Source organism: Oncorhynchus tshawytscha, linkage group LG14 (assembly GCF_018296145.1).
Source record: "Oncorhynchus tshawytscha isolate Ot180627B linkage group LG14, Otsh_v2.0, whole genome shotgun sequence".
In the NCBI taxonomy this organism is placed as follows: domain Eukaryota; kingdom Metazoa; phylum Chordata; class Actinopteri; order Salmoniformes; family Salmonidae; genus Oncorhynchus; species Oncorhynchus tshawytscha.
Window position 1 is genome coordinate 46432143 of NC_056442.1, and position 14675 is coordinate 46446817.

The 14675-nt window shown below is 45.9% G+C and overlaps 1 pseudogene; it reads right to left on the minus strand.

The window, feature by feature from the left end:
- The window catches only part of LOC121839164, a 285007-nt pseudogene that overhangs the window by 236293 nt on the left and 34039 nt on the right, over nt 1-14675 (minus strand).

Here is a 14675-nt window from a genome sequence, read left to right on the forward strand (position 1 = left end):
GTGGCTGAGTAGAGTCAGTGTCATTGACAGTGTGTTGGCAGTAGCCACTCAATGTTAGTGGTGGCTGTTTAACAGTCTGATGGCCTTGAGATAGAAGCTGTTTTTCAGTCTCTCGGTCCCAGCTTTGATGCACCTGTACTGACCTCGCCTTCTGGATGACAGCGGGGTGAACAGGCAGTGGCTCGGGTGGTTGATGTCCTTGATGATCTTTATGGCCTTCCTGTAGCATCGGGTGGTGTAGGTGTCCTGAGGGCAGGTAGTTTGCCCCCGGTGATGCGTTGTGCAGACCTCACTACCCTCTGAGAGCCTTATAGTTTTGTTGACGTTGAGTGTGAGGTTATTTTCCTGACACCACACTCGAGGGCCCTCACCTCCCTCCCCCTGTAGGCCGTCTCGTCGTTGTTGGTAATCAAGCCTACCACTGTTGTGTCGTCCGCAAACTTGATGATTGAGTTGGAGGCGTGCATGGCCACGCAGTCGTGGGTGAACAGGGAGTACAGGAGAGGGCTCAGAACGCACCCTTGTGGGGCCCCAGTGTTGAGGATCAGCGGGGAGGAGATGTTGTTGCCTACCCTCACCACCTGGGGGCGGCCCGTCAGGAAGTCCAGTACCCAGTTGCACAGGGCGGGGTCGAGACCCAGGGTCTCGAGCTTGATGACGAGCTGGAGGGTACTATGGTGTTGAATGCCGAGCTGTAGTCGATGAACAGCATTCTCACATAGGTATTCCTCTTGTCCAGATGGGTTAGGGCAGTGTGCAGTGTGGTTGAGATTGCATCGTCTGTGGACCTATTTGGGCGGTAAGCAAATTGGGCTGATGGAAACAGAACATTGAAGGAAGAACATTGAGACAAGGTCAGATATTGAAAGACAAAAGATTGAATGAGGAGACTAAACTATTTGAAGTCCATCAAAGTGATGAAAATTCATAATCATCATTAATCCCCCCAATATGTGTTCTTGACCGTGAATATCAAAGTGAGAAGTAATTTATTTCTCAAGGTGTCCGTCCGACACAACGCTGGTTGAGGTTGAATCACGGTCATCAGCCCCGCTCTCCCCTTCGGTTAGACACGCTCGCCACTACCTTAGCACTCGAGCGGATAATATGCAGTCACACATAATAACTCTAAAGAACAGCCTCTGTCTGCCTGCAGTCATTATGACAGTTCTCCTTCGTTCATATATCCAACTAATTTGTCCTCAATTAAAATGTTAATTGACAGCAATTTAGTATTAAGGCAATGAAGAGGCCAATATGGGATTGTTAGTGGGGAAGTGAGGCCTAGCCAGCTGTTACCTCTCACACAATCGCCTACCGCCAACAGAGCCTTGCAACAAATCATCTGCAAGAGTAGCAGCTTTAAGCCAATCACCTGAGTCATTGTGTAGTCTTTCTCTCACCACAGCAACCCAACGGCCATTTTGTGTTCATGCCAAAAAGGTTGAGAACTCAACTTACTACTGTTGACCTCTGGTTGCACACAATCCCCTTGTAATGAGAGTAGAGGTCAAACGTCCATGCTACCAATGAGACACGAACATGATCACTTTACATCCTATTACAGCTGTATGATATTACATCACCCTAAACATCCTATTACAGCTGTATGATATTACATCACCCTGAACATCCTATTACAGCTGTATGATATTACATCACCCTGAACATCCTATTACAGCTGTATGATATTACATCACCCTGAACATCCTATTACAGCTGTATGATATTACATCACCCTGAACATCCTATTACAGCTGTATGATATTACATCACCCTGAACATCCTATTACAGCTGTATGATATTACATCACCCTGAACATCCTATTACAGCTGTATGATATTACATCACCCTGAACATCCTATTACAGCTGTATGATATTACATCACCCTGAACATCCTATTACAGCTGTATGATATTACATCACCCTGAACATCCTATTACAGCTGTATGATATTACATCACCCTAAGCAGATTCATTCTGCTACTAGTCTTGGGCCAGAGTAAAGCGCCAGACCTGCCAAGTCAGCCCACTATAGCCCTGTGTGTGTGTGTGTGTGCGCGCGCCCACACAATGAGGCTGTGGATCTGTTCATACACCACTCTGGACAGAGGCAGAGTGGGAAAAGAGTGTGACAGAGACAAAGTGTGTGGGGAGAGGTGTGAGTGTAAATGGGAATTCCATGAATGTTTGTTTTTTATGCATACATGTCAAAATGAGATTGGGATGTCCTTGTGTACATATGTCATGTCCATGAATATCACTGAACAGATAGTGTGTGTCTATGAATATCGATAAGCAAGAGTCTATATTAGTAAGAACACCTGTGTATGTCTATATGTGTGTCCATACATACGAGTGTGCCAGTGGTTTCAACTGGCACACTCGTATGATGAACTCTTAACAGTGAGCAAGGCTTTCTATCAGCCCACTGCAGAGCTCACCTCCTGGGCAGAGAGGCAGACAGCGCTGGGTAGACGAGCCAAGCATGGGGTATGTGTTAACATTACAGTCAGCCTACACACCCCAGAGAGCCTTTAAGAAACCCCTAGCCCAATAAAAACCGGGTTTGAGGCAAGAGCAGAATCCCCATCCCTCATTGCAATATTTATGACTTCTGCTACATTTCTCATTCAGGAATTTCAATCGATCAGGCTGGCCAGCTGAAGTTTCAGCCACAGAATTTTAGTTGAAAAGAAGAGTGTCTCTAGCAGGCCTTCATAGGGAAATACTAGAGCTCCCCTTAAAGAGAATCAAAACCAAGTGAAAACAAGTCACAGAAACGTTTTTTTTTTTGCCTACTGCACTTACTAGGTCAGTGTTGCTCTTAGAAAAGGGGGAAAGAGGGGAAGTGGTGAGAGAGAGAGAGAGAGAACTTCTCCTTTAACAGATCTAGTTTAAAATGTCCTTCTCTCTTTCTCTCTCTGCAGTGTGGCTTTCTGAAGAAGAAAAAAACAGATCCCCAGAGGATCCCAGAGCACTATTGTGTAAATCAGAGGAGTAGATCCCTAGCAACTGATCTCTTGGTGCACAGTGCATCTACTGTAGAGTGACCACACAAATAAGTAGCAACGCCTTCTCCTTTCAAGTAGAAAGCAAAGCTCAGGGAAAGTGGAGATCAAAGTCATGGAAATCTCTCTCTCTCCCTCTATCCCTCTCTCTCTCTCTCCGCACAAAAGAGCCTATTTATACAGTATACAAATAACCTTTCAAGGGGACCAGGGAGGCTGTCTCAATCTCCACAAGTTGTGCTCCCTCTTTTAAAAAGATTAGAACAATTATTATGTGCCACACTAACTTCTTTTTGCTTTTTCCTCCTTGAAGCCAGAGGAGAAAAATGCACCAGCCCGTGGCCTGTAGCCATCTGCCAAATTACCTGGACTTGATGGAAGAGTGAGTGGAAAGAGGCCAAGCACTACCTATAGTCTCCCTAGAACCAAAAGCAGAGGCATCCAAAGGTGCAGCAATCTACCGTCTTAAAATATTTACTTACAGTCTGTTAGTTTATCCTTCAGAGGGGAGGTAGAGAGATCTTCAGACATGGTGAGGATTAAAGGGGTTTAGATGATTGTTTGGATAGGCCCCCACAACCCCTCTTATTATAACCTTCCTTTAAACCCTGAAGTCCAAAGCCCAAACACCTAACAGACTACCTTTTGCTGGCCTAGCCAAAACAATTACTGTCAGCTCCAAGAGTATCTGCAGGGAGCTGAACTACTTCTCTGCTTTATAAACCCTGTGCTGAAGAGACAGGTGGAGAATGTACAGATAAAGGTGTATCAGTAAGTGAGAAGCACACCAAAGCACTTTGGCCCAGTTTGTAGTGCTGGAAGGAACCATAGTTAGAGCTAACAGAAGTCAAGTACCTACTGGAGATCCAGGAAAGGAGATCCACAGTCAGAGATAACAGAAGTCAAGTACCTACTGGAGATCCAGGAAATGAGATCCACAGTCAGAGATAGCAGTAGTCAAGTACCTACTGGAGATCCAGGAAAGGAGATCCACAGTCAGAGATAACAGAAGTCAAGTACCTACTGGAGATCCAGGAAAGGAGATCCACACTCAGAGATAGCAGTAGTCAAGTACCTACTGGAGATCCAGGAAAGGAGATCCACAGTCAGAGATAGCAGTAGTCAAGTACCTACTGGAGATCCAGGAAAGGAGATCCACAGTCAGAGATAACAGAAGTCAAGTACCTACTGGAGATCCAGGAAAGGAGATCCACAGTCAGTTTCACAACTGAATGCATTCAACCAAAATGTGTCTTAGATAAGTCTACTGGCACCAATAAGTTATTCCCAATTGGCCCAGTGACACCTGTTTCAAGTCGGCCTTCTCCCTTTCCCTTTGCTTATCTCAGGGGATTGCTGTGAAGATCGCATCCCCAGGCAGATAATTACCATGTCAGGGTGACCGAGAACCCATATGGTCATGGATCACTCCCAGAGAGAGAGAGAGAGAGAGAGACAGAGAGAGAGAGACAGAGAGAGAGAGAGAGAGAGAGAGAGAGACAGGGAGAGACAGGGAGAGATGGTGAGATAGACAGGGAGAGAGACAGGGAGAGAGAGACGGAGAGAGACAGGGAGAGAGGGAAAGAGAGAGAGAGAAAGGCACTGAAAGAAAGTTGAATGGGATAGTTAGAGGTGGCCTAACTACTATCATTCATTCTTTACTTTATCCACCATCATTTGTTCTTTCTTCCTGGACATCTATCCCATATCTGAGCAGGAGCAGTGTCTTCCTTTCTCTCCACAACTTCTCTTTTGTTCTCTCCTTCTTCCTCTCCTCCCTCTCTCTCTCTCTAGAGACGTTCTGATCCGGAGTGGCCTGGCTGTCATCTGTCTGTCGGGTCGTCATGGTGATGTGTCGGCCATCACCCTGTACCAACCGGTTGGCTGATTAATGGGTGAGTGGCGGTGAGTGAGCATTCCTCTGCCCCTCAGTCAATACACCCTGGTACCACCTCATACATCATCCTGCCCACAGTAGGCACACACATACTGAAGCATTCAAACACACACACAGCCTCATCTGCAGGACACCATCCCCATCCCCGCTGAGGGTGAGATGAGGTTAGTGCTCTCACCATCCTCACTATTCACCCTGGATCAATTACATAACATTAACACTAATGCTATCCTTGACCTGAACATTCTCTTAGCCATGCAGTGTTCAAGGCTTTCAACTGCAGCTGTGGCCCGTGGGCCCCAGTCACCAGCCAATACAGACCCAGTCACATAAGGACCGGAACCAATCAGGTGTTACTAACTACATAAAGGTTTGGACAAACGGAGTCCCAGTTGAAGAGTACTTACCACTCTGATGCCTTCAAAGGCAAAGATGGCTGTTCCGAAGAAGAAGGGGCACTTGCCCAAGGGGGAAGTGAGAGGGAGACGATGAAGGGCCCCAACATCCTGTCAGAGAGGGGCGACAGTAGACAGAGGAGCAGGCGATTAGGAACACAGGGACACTAACACATTAGTCTGTCGGAGGAGCTACTCCCATAAGGGCCTATAGAACAAAATCAACTTCCTCATCACTGCCAAGGACACAAGAGACACTGGCTCAGAGACAGTGAAGAGAGGACAAGATTTCCCCTGACTCTGAGAAAAAATAGAGTGAGAGACAGAGAGGGAGAGCGAGAAAGAGGAACAGAAGAATCCCAGGTGCAGAGTAAATACAAGGCGATAGAGAGACCATCAAAACGAGTGTCTATAACACATCAGTCAGAGATTAAGAGACAGAACAGAAAGGTTGTGGGGTTGACGGCTAGGTGACCTAATTGTGAAGCATAGTGTTCCCCTGTGGACACGTGTCTTCTACCGTGTCACACAGATGCCCAGAGACTGACAGGGGTCCTAATGAATATTTTTTTAAACATAATTCAGCTGGTGATTGATGAGGGCTGTTCACAAGGGCATCTAGACCACTGCCCAGAACACCACCCACCCACACACACACACACACACACACACACACACACACACCTGAGGGATGAGCTGTGCCACACACTCGCACATCCACAACCCTGGCTGGCACAACCTTTTGTGGGAAATCTAAAACAGCAATCAACGCTGGATTACACGACACGTCAGGAACACTTACATCTGATGTCAATCTGCTCCAAAATGCCTAATTGTATTCTTAGAATGACCTTGGGAACGGTCCAAGTAGACAAGCTTTTAAAAGTTGTTTCTCATCACTCATAGAAACTAAGTGCACCTTGACACTAACTGTTCAATCTTTCATTGTAAAGACCAGTCATAGACAAACAATGGACCCTATACTTTATTGGAAATTAAAATGGCCTGGAGAACCAGGTCTCACATGAGACGTGTAGTGGCTATAAAGGAGAACCAGGTCTCACAGGAGACGTGTAGTGGCTATAAAGGAGAACCAGGTCTCACAGGAGACGTGTAGTGGCTATAAAGAGAACCAGGTCTCACATGAGACGTGTAGCGGCTATAAAGAGAACCCGGTCTCACATGAGACGTGTAGTGGCTATGAAGGAGAACCAGGTCTCACAGGAGACGTGTAGTGGCTATAAAGGAGAACCAGGTCTCACAGGAGATGTGTAGTGGCTATAAAGGAGAACCATGTCTCACAGGAGACGTGTAGTGGCTATAAAGGAGAACCAGGTCTCACAGGAGACGTGTAGTGGCTATAAAGGAGAACCAGGTCTCACAGGAGTAGTGTAGTGGCTATAAAGGAGAACCAGGTCTCACAGGAGACGTGTAGTGGCTATAAAGGAGAACCATGTCTCACAGGAGACGTGTAGTGGCTATAAAGGAGAACCATGTCTCACAGGAGACGTGTAGTGGCTATAAAGGAGAACCATGTCTCACAGGAGACGTGTAGTGGCTATAAAGGAGAACCAGGTCTCACAGGAGACGTGTAGTGGCTATCAAGGAGAACCAGGTCTCACAGGACACGTGTAGTGGCTATAAAGGAGAACCATGTCTCACAGGAGACGTGTAGTGGCTATAAAGGAGAACCAGGTCTCACAGGAGACGTGCTGAGCGATTAGTGCTTTTTGAAATCAGTTCAGTTTCGGTTCGTTAAATGCATTTATGCGGGTTGAATACAGCAACAACACTGAATAAAAATAAAACATGTATAAAGGTCCTAAGATGGTAGTCATAGCCGCGGGAAGTAGTTTGTGGATGGGGGGGTTGACCATGCTACAGACAGCTATATCGGTCCGCCAATACAGGACTATTTGTGAGAAAAATGTCAAACTTGTTTTGTTCCTCCTCCTCCTCCAGGAGGTGCTGCACCCCTGCTTCATGTGACTGCCCATTACTGCTGACCACTTATTAACCATTGCTTATTGACATGACTTTAACACAATATTTGTTTTATTAGATTACTTATGTCATTCCAAGTCATCATCTCATCTCTACAGAGCTGTTGCCGATGCTGTCTGACAAAACCACTATTTTAGCAGTTCTTCAGAGTAAATAGGGCAACACTTATATCATGTATGTTCAGTCTTGTGAAGCAACTGCGCACTATTCTTCATGATCACACGTTCCCTCAGTCTCCCTGTCTGCTCTGCACAGACCGGACAAGTTTAAGAGGGCGCGCAATGGATTATGGTCATTGTAGATTATTATCACGTTTTCTGAGCTAAACTATGTAGAATATTGGCCTGTTGGAAACTACAACATCGCACAGTTCAGGCTTGATCTGATTTATCACTACAGAAACTGCTTATCGAGTTAAAAAAATCGAATAATTGAACTACCCAGGTCTCTCTCTCTCTCTCTCACACACACAAACACACACACACGGCTACATCCCAGTTCTCACACACACGGCTACCTCCCAGTTCTCACACACACACACTCAAGCTACTTCCCAGTTCTCACACCCACGAATACTTCCCAGTTCTCACACACACACACACTCACAGCTACTTCCCAGTTCTCACACACACACTCAAGGCTACTTCCCAGTTCTCACACCCATGAATACTTCCCAGTTCTCCCACCCACGAATACTTCCCAGTTCTCACACACACACACTCACAGCTTCTTCCCAGTTCTCACACACACACTCAAGGCTACTTCCCAGTTCTCTCACCCACAAATACTTCCCAGTTCTCACACACACCCACGAATACTTCCCAGTTCTCTCACCCACGAATACTTCCCAGTTCTCACACACACGAATACTTCCCAGTTCTCCCACCCACGAATACTTCCCAGTTCTCTCACCCACAAATACTTCCCAGTTCTCCCACCTACGAATACTTCCCAGTTCTCTCACCCACGAATACTTCCCAGTTCTCACACACACCCACGAATACTTCCCAGTTCTCACACACACCCACAAATAGTTCCCAGTTCTCACACCCACGAATACTTCCCAGTTCTCTCACCCATGGCTTCTTCCCAGTTCTCACACCCACGAATACTTCCCAGTTCTCTCACCCACGGCTTCTTCCCAGTTCTCACACTCACACAAATCAAATTGTATTGGTCACATACACATGGTTAGCAGATGTTAATGCGAGTGTAGCGAAATGCTTGTGCTTCTAGTTCCGACCGTACAGTAATATCTAACAAGTAATCTAACAATTTCACAACAACTACCTTATACACACACAAGTGAAAAGGAATGATTAAGAATATGTACATATAAATATATGGACGAGTGATGGCCGAACGGCATAGGCAAGATGCAGTAGATGGTATAGAGTACAGTATATACAGTGCCTTGCGAAAGTATTCGGCCCCCTTGAACTTTGCGACCTTTTGCCACATTTCAGGCTTCAAACATAAAGATATAAAACTGTATTTTTTGTGAAGAATCAACAAGTGGGACACAACCATGAAGTGGAACGACATTTATTGGATATTTCAAACTTTTTTAACAAATCAAAAACTGAAAAATTGGGCGTGCAAAATTATTCGGCCCCCTTAAGTTAATACTTTGTAGCGCCACCTTTTGCTGCGATTACAGCTGTAAGTCGCTTGGGGTATGTCTCTATCAGTTTTGCACATCGAGAGACTGAAATTTTTTCCCATTCCTCCTTCCAAAACAGCTCGAGCTCAGTGAGGTTGGATGGAGAGCATTTGTGAACAGCAGCTTTCAGTTCTTTCCACAGATTCTCGATTGGATTCAGGTCTGGAATTTGACTTGGCCATTCTAACACCTGGATATGTTTATTTTTGAACCATTCCATTAGATTTTGATTTATGTTTTGGATCATTGTCTTGTTGGAAGTTAATCTACATCCCAGTCTCAGGTCTTTTGCAGACTCCATCAGGTTTTCTTCCAGAATGGTCCTGTATTTGGCTCCATCCATCTTCCCATCAATTTTAACCATCTTCCCTGTCCCTGCTGAAGAAAAGCAGGCCCAAACCATGATGCTGCCACCACCATGTTTGACAGTGGGGATGGTGTGTTCAGGGTGATGAGCTGTGTTGCTTTTACGCCAAACATAACGTTTTGCATTGTTGCCAAAAAGTTCAATTTTGGTTTCATCTGACCAGAGCACCTTCTTCCACATGTTTGGTGTGTCTCCCAGGTGGCTTGTAGCAAACTTTAAACAACACTTTTTATGGATATCGTTAAGAAATGGCTTTCTTCTTGCCACTCTTCCATAAAGGCCAGATTTGTGCAATATATGACTGATTGTTGTCCTATGGACAGAGTCTCCCACCTCAGCTGTAGATCTCTGCAGTTCATCCAGAGTGATCATGGGCCTCTTGGCTGCATCTCTGATCAGTCTTCTCCTTGTATGAGCTGAAAGTTTAGAGGGACGGCCAGGTCTTGGTAGATTTGCAGTGGTCTGATACTCCTTCCATTTCAATATTATCGCTTGCACAGTGCTCCTTGGGATGTTTAAAGCTTGGGAAATCTTTTTGGATCCAAATCCGGCTTTAAACTTTTTCACAACAGTATCTCGGACCTGCCTGGTGTGTTCCTTGTTCTTCATGATGCTCTCTGCGCTTTTAACGGACCTCTGAGACTATCACAGTGCAGGTGCATTTATACGGAGACTTGATTACACACAGGTGGATTGTATTTATCATCATTAGTCATTTAGGTCAACATTGGATCATTCAGAGATCCTCACTGAACTTCTGGAGAGAGTTTGCTGCACTGAAAGTAAAGGGGCTGAATAATTTTGCACGCCCAATTTTTCAGTTTTTGATTTGTTAAAAAAGTTTGAAATATCCAATAAATGTCGTTCCACTTCATGATTGTGTCCCAATTGTTGTTGATTCTTCACAAAAAAATACAGTTTTATATCTTTATGTTTGAAGCCTGAAATGTGGCAAAAGTTCGCAAAGTTCAAGGGGGCCGAATACTTTCGCAAGGCACTGTACATATGAGATGAGTAAGGTAGGGTATGTAAACATTATATAAAGGGGAATTGTTTATTAAAGTGACTAGTGATACATTTATTACATCCAATTTTTAATTATTAAAGTGACTAGAGATTTGAGTCAGTATGTTGGCAGCAGCCACTCAATGTTAGTGATGGCTGTTTAACAGTCTGATGGCCTTGAGATAGAAGTTGTTTTTCAGTCTCTTGGTCCCAGCTTTGATGCACCTGTACGGACCTCACCTTCTGGATGATAGCGGGGTGAACAGGCAGTGGCTCGGGTGGTTGTTGTCCTTGATGATCTTTATGGCCTTCCTGTGACATCGGGTGGTGTAGGTGTCCTGGAGGGCAGGTAGTTTGCCCCCGGTGATGTGTTGTGCAGACCTCTCTACCCTCTGGAGAGCCTTATGGTTGTGGGCGGAGCAGTTGCCGTAACAGGCGGTGATACAGCCTGACAGGATGCTCTTGATTGCGCATCTGTAACAGTTTGTGGGTGTTTTTGGTGACAAGCCAAATTTCTTCAGCCTCCTGAGGTTGAAGAGGCGCTGTTGCGCCTTCTTCACCATGTTGTCTGTATGGTTGGACCATTTCAGTTTGTCCGTGATGTGTACGCCGAGGAACTAAAACCTTTCCACCTTCTCCACTACTGTCCTGTCGATGTGGATAGGGGGGTGCTCCCTCCGCTGTTTCCTGAAGTCCTCGATCATCTCCTTTGTTTTGTTGACGTTGAGTGTGAGATTGTTTTCCTGACACCACACTCCGAGGGCCCTCACCTCCTCCCTGTAGGTCGTCACGTCGTTGTTGGTATTCAAGCATACCACTGTAGTGTCGTCTGCAAACTTGATGATTGAGTTGGAGGCATGCATGGCCACGCAGTCATGGGTGAACAGGGAGTACAGGAGGGGGCTGAGAACACACCCTTGTGGGGCACCAGTGTTGAGGATCAGCGGGGTGGAGACGTTGTTTCCTACACTCACAACCTGGGGGGGGCGGCCTGTCAGAAAGTCCAGGACCCAGTTGCACAGTGTGGGGTCGAGACCCAGGGTGTGTTAAATGCTGAGCTGTAGTCGATGAACAGCATTCTTACATATGGACCTATTGGGGCGGTAAGCAAATCGGAGTGGGTCTAGGGTGTCAGGTAGGGTGGAGGTGATATAATCCTTGACTTGTCTCTCAAAGCACTTCATGATGACGGAAGTGAGTGCTACGGGGCGATAGTTATTTACCCCAGTTACCTTAGCTTTCTTGGGAACAGGAACAATGGTGGCCCTCTTGAAGCATGTGGGAACAGCAGACTGGGATAGGGATTGATTGAGTATGTCCGTAAACACACTAGCCAGCTGATCTGCGCATGCTACGAGGACGCAGCTAGGGATGCCGTCTGGGCCGGCAGCCTAGCGAGGGTTAACACGTTTAAATGTTTTACTCACATTGGCTGTGGTGAAGGAGAGTCTGCAGGTTTTGGTAGCGGGCCGTGTCAGTGGCACTGTATTGTCCTCAAAGCGAGCAAAGATGTTGTTTAGTTTGTCTGGGAGCAAGATATCGGGGTCCGCGACGGGGCTGATTTTCTTTTTGTAGTCCGTGATTGACTGTAGACCCTGTCACATACCTCTCGTGTCTGAGCCGTTGAATTGCGACTCTACTTTGTCTCTATACTGACGCTTAGCTTGTTTGATTGCCTTGTGGAGGGAATAGCTACACTGTTTGTATTCGGTCATGTTTCCGGTCGCCTTGCCCTGATTAAAAGCAGTGGTTCGCTCGTTCAGTTTTGCGCGAATGCTGCCATCAATCCACTGTTTCTGGTTGGGGAATGTTTTAATAGACGCTGTGGGTACAACATCACCGATGCACTTGCTAATAAACTCTATTGGTCAGACCAGCGTTGAACAGACCTGATCACGGGTATTTCCTGTTTTAGTTTTTGTCTATAGGCAGGAAGCAACAAAATGGAGTTGTGGTCAGATCTGCCGAAAGGAGGGCGAGGGATGGCTTTGTATGCATCGCGGAAGTTAAAGTAACAATGATCCAGAATTTTCCCAGCCCCGGGTTAGGCATTCGATATGCGGGGGGGCACGACTGTGATTAGAATCGAAGAGAAGTCTCTTGGCAGATAATGCGGCCAGCATTTGATTGTAAGGAATTCTAGGTCAGGTGAACAAAAGGACTTGAGTTCCTGTATGTTGTTATGATCACACCACGACTCGTTAATCATAAGGCATACACCCCCGCCGTTCTTCTTACCTGAGAGATGCTTGTTTCTGTCGGCGCGATGTGGCTACAGCCCAGTTCTCACACACAAGGCTAATTCCCAGTTCTCACACACACACACACACACACTTACTTGATAATTGCTCAAAGATGCTCACTTTTTATATGACAGGCATTCAGTTACATAAGGTACATTATTTTTAACCAGGTCTCTGTCTGTCTGAGGTACACTGCATGGCACTGAGGTACACAGCACTGCAAGAGTATATGGACACCTGTTCAAATGAGTGGATTCGACTCTTTCAGCCACACCTGTTGCTGACAGGTGTATACAATCGGGCAAACAGCCATGCAATCTCCATAGACAAATATCGGCAGTAGAATGGCCCCGTACTGAAGAGCTCAATGACTTTCAATGTGACACCGCCATAGGATGCCACCTTTTCAACAAGTCAGCATGTCAAATTTCTGCCCTGCTAGAGATGCCCCGGTCAGCTGCAAGTGCTGTTATTGTGAAGTGGAAACGTCTAGGAGCAACAACGGCTCAGTCACAGTGATAAGCCACACAAGTTCACAGAACGGGACTGGTGAGTGCTGAAAAAAATGGTCTGTCCTCGGTTGCAACATTCACTACTGAGTTCCAAACTGCCTCTGGAAGCAACGTCAGCACAGTAACTGTTAGTCTGGAGCTTCATGAAATGGGTTGCCATGGCTGAGCAGACGCACACAAGCCTAACATCACCATCTGCAAAGCCAAGCGTCGGCTGTAGTGGTATAAAGCTTGCAGCTATTGGACTCTGGAGTGATGAATTACGCTTCACCATCTGGCAGTCCGTTGGACTAATCTGGGTTTGGTGGATGCCAGGAGAACGCTACCTGCCCCAATGCATAGTGCCAACGGTCAAGTTTGGTGGAGGAAGAATAATGGTCTGGGGCTGTTTTTCATGGTTCAGGCTGGGCCCTTGGTTCTAATGAAGGGGAATCTTAATGCTACAGCATACAATGACATTCTAGATTATTCTGTTCTTCCAACTTTGTGGCAACAGTTTGGGGAAGGCCCTTTCAGCATGACAATTCCCCCATGCACAAAGCGAGGTCCATACAGAAATGGTTTGTCGAGAACAGTGTGAAAGAATTTGACTGGGCGAGACAGAGCCCTGACCTCAACACCATTGGGTTGAATTGGAACGCCGACTGCAAACCAGGCGTAATCACCCAACCTCACTAATGCTTTTGGTCCCAGCAGCAATTTTCCAACATCTAGTGGAAAGTCTTCCCAGAAGAGTGGAGGCTGTTATAGCAAAAAATGTGGGGGGCCAACTCCATATTAATGCCCATGATTTTAGAATGAGATGTTCAACGAGAAGGTGTCCACGTAGCATACATTAATGACAGGCTTCAGGTCAATATCAAAGCCAACCCAAGGGGGCGCCTCTCCACAACACTTTTAGATTGGTTAACTCTTGCCTTGTACTGTCTTGTCTAGGGATGAACATTTTCTGGAACGTTCAATAAATTCCCAGTGTAAAAATATCTAGGGGGGATATGGTGAGGTGTTAGTCTCACAACTGTGTGTCTCACTCACCTCTATCAGGTGCTGGAGAAAATAGAAAGTCCAAAGAAGAATGTATAATTTTCCCACACACCCATTTGAATCACAGATCTTAAGTGCCCAGGTTGAGAACCGTTGTGCAAGAGGATGACATCATCTGGAATGTTACAAACACAAACTGTGCAACGGCAGTGTTAAACGTGGACAACAGTTTCCCAATGACTTATTCCACTTACCGCCCTGATGTAATGGAAGATGATGATGATGTTGAAGGCCGTAACAACAACAACAGTGTAAACAACAACGTGCTTACCGTCCTGATGTAATGAAAGATGATGATGAAGGCTGTAACAACAACAACAGTGTAAATAACAACATGCTTACCATCCTGATGTAATGGAAGATGATGATGAAGGCTGTAACAACAACAACAGTGTAAACAACAACATGCTTACCATCCTGATGTAATGGAAGATGATGATGATGCTGAAGGCCGTAAGAACAACAACAACAATGTAAACAACAACATGCTTACCGTCCTGATGTAAAGGAAGGTAATGATGATGCTGAAGGC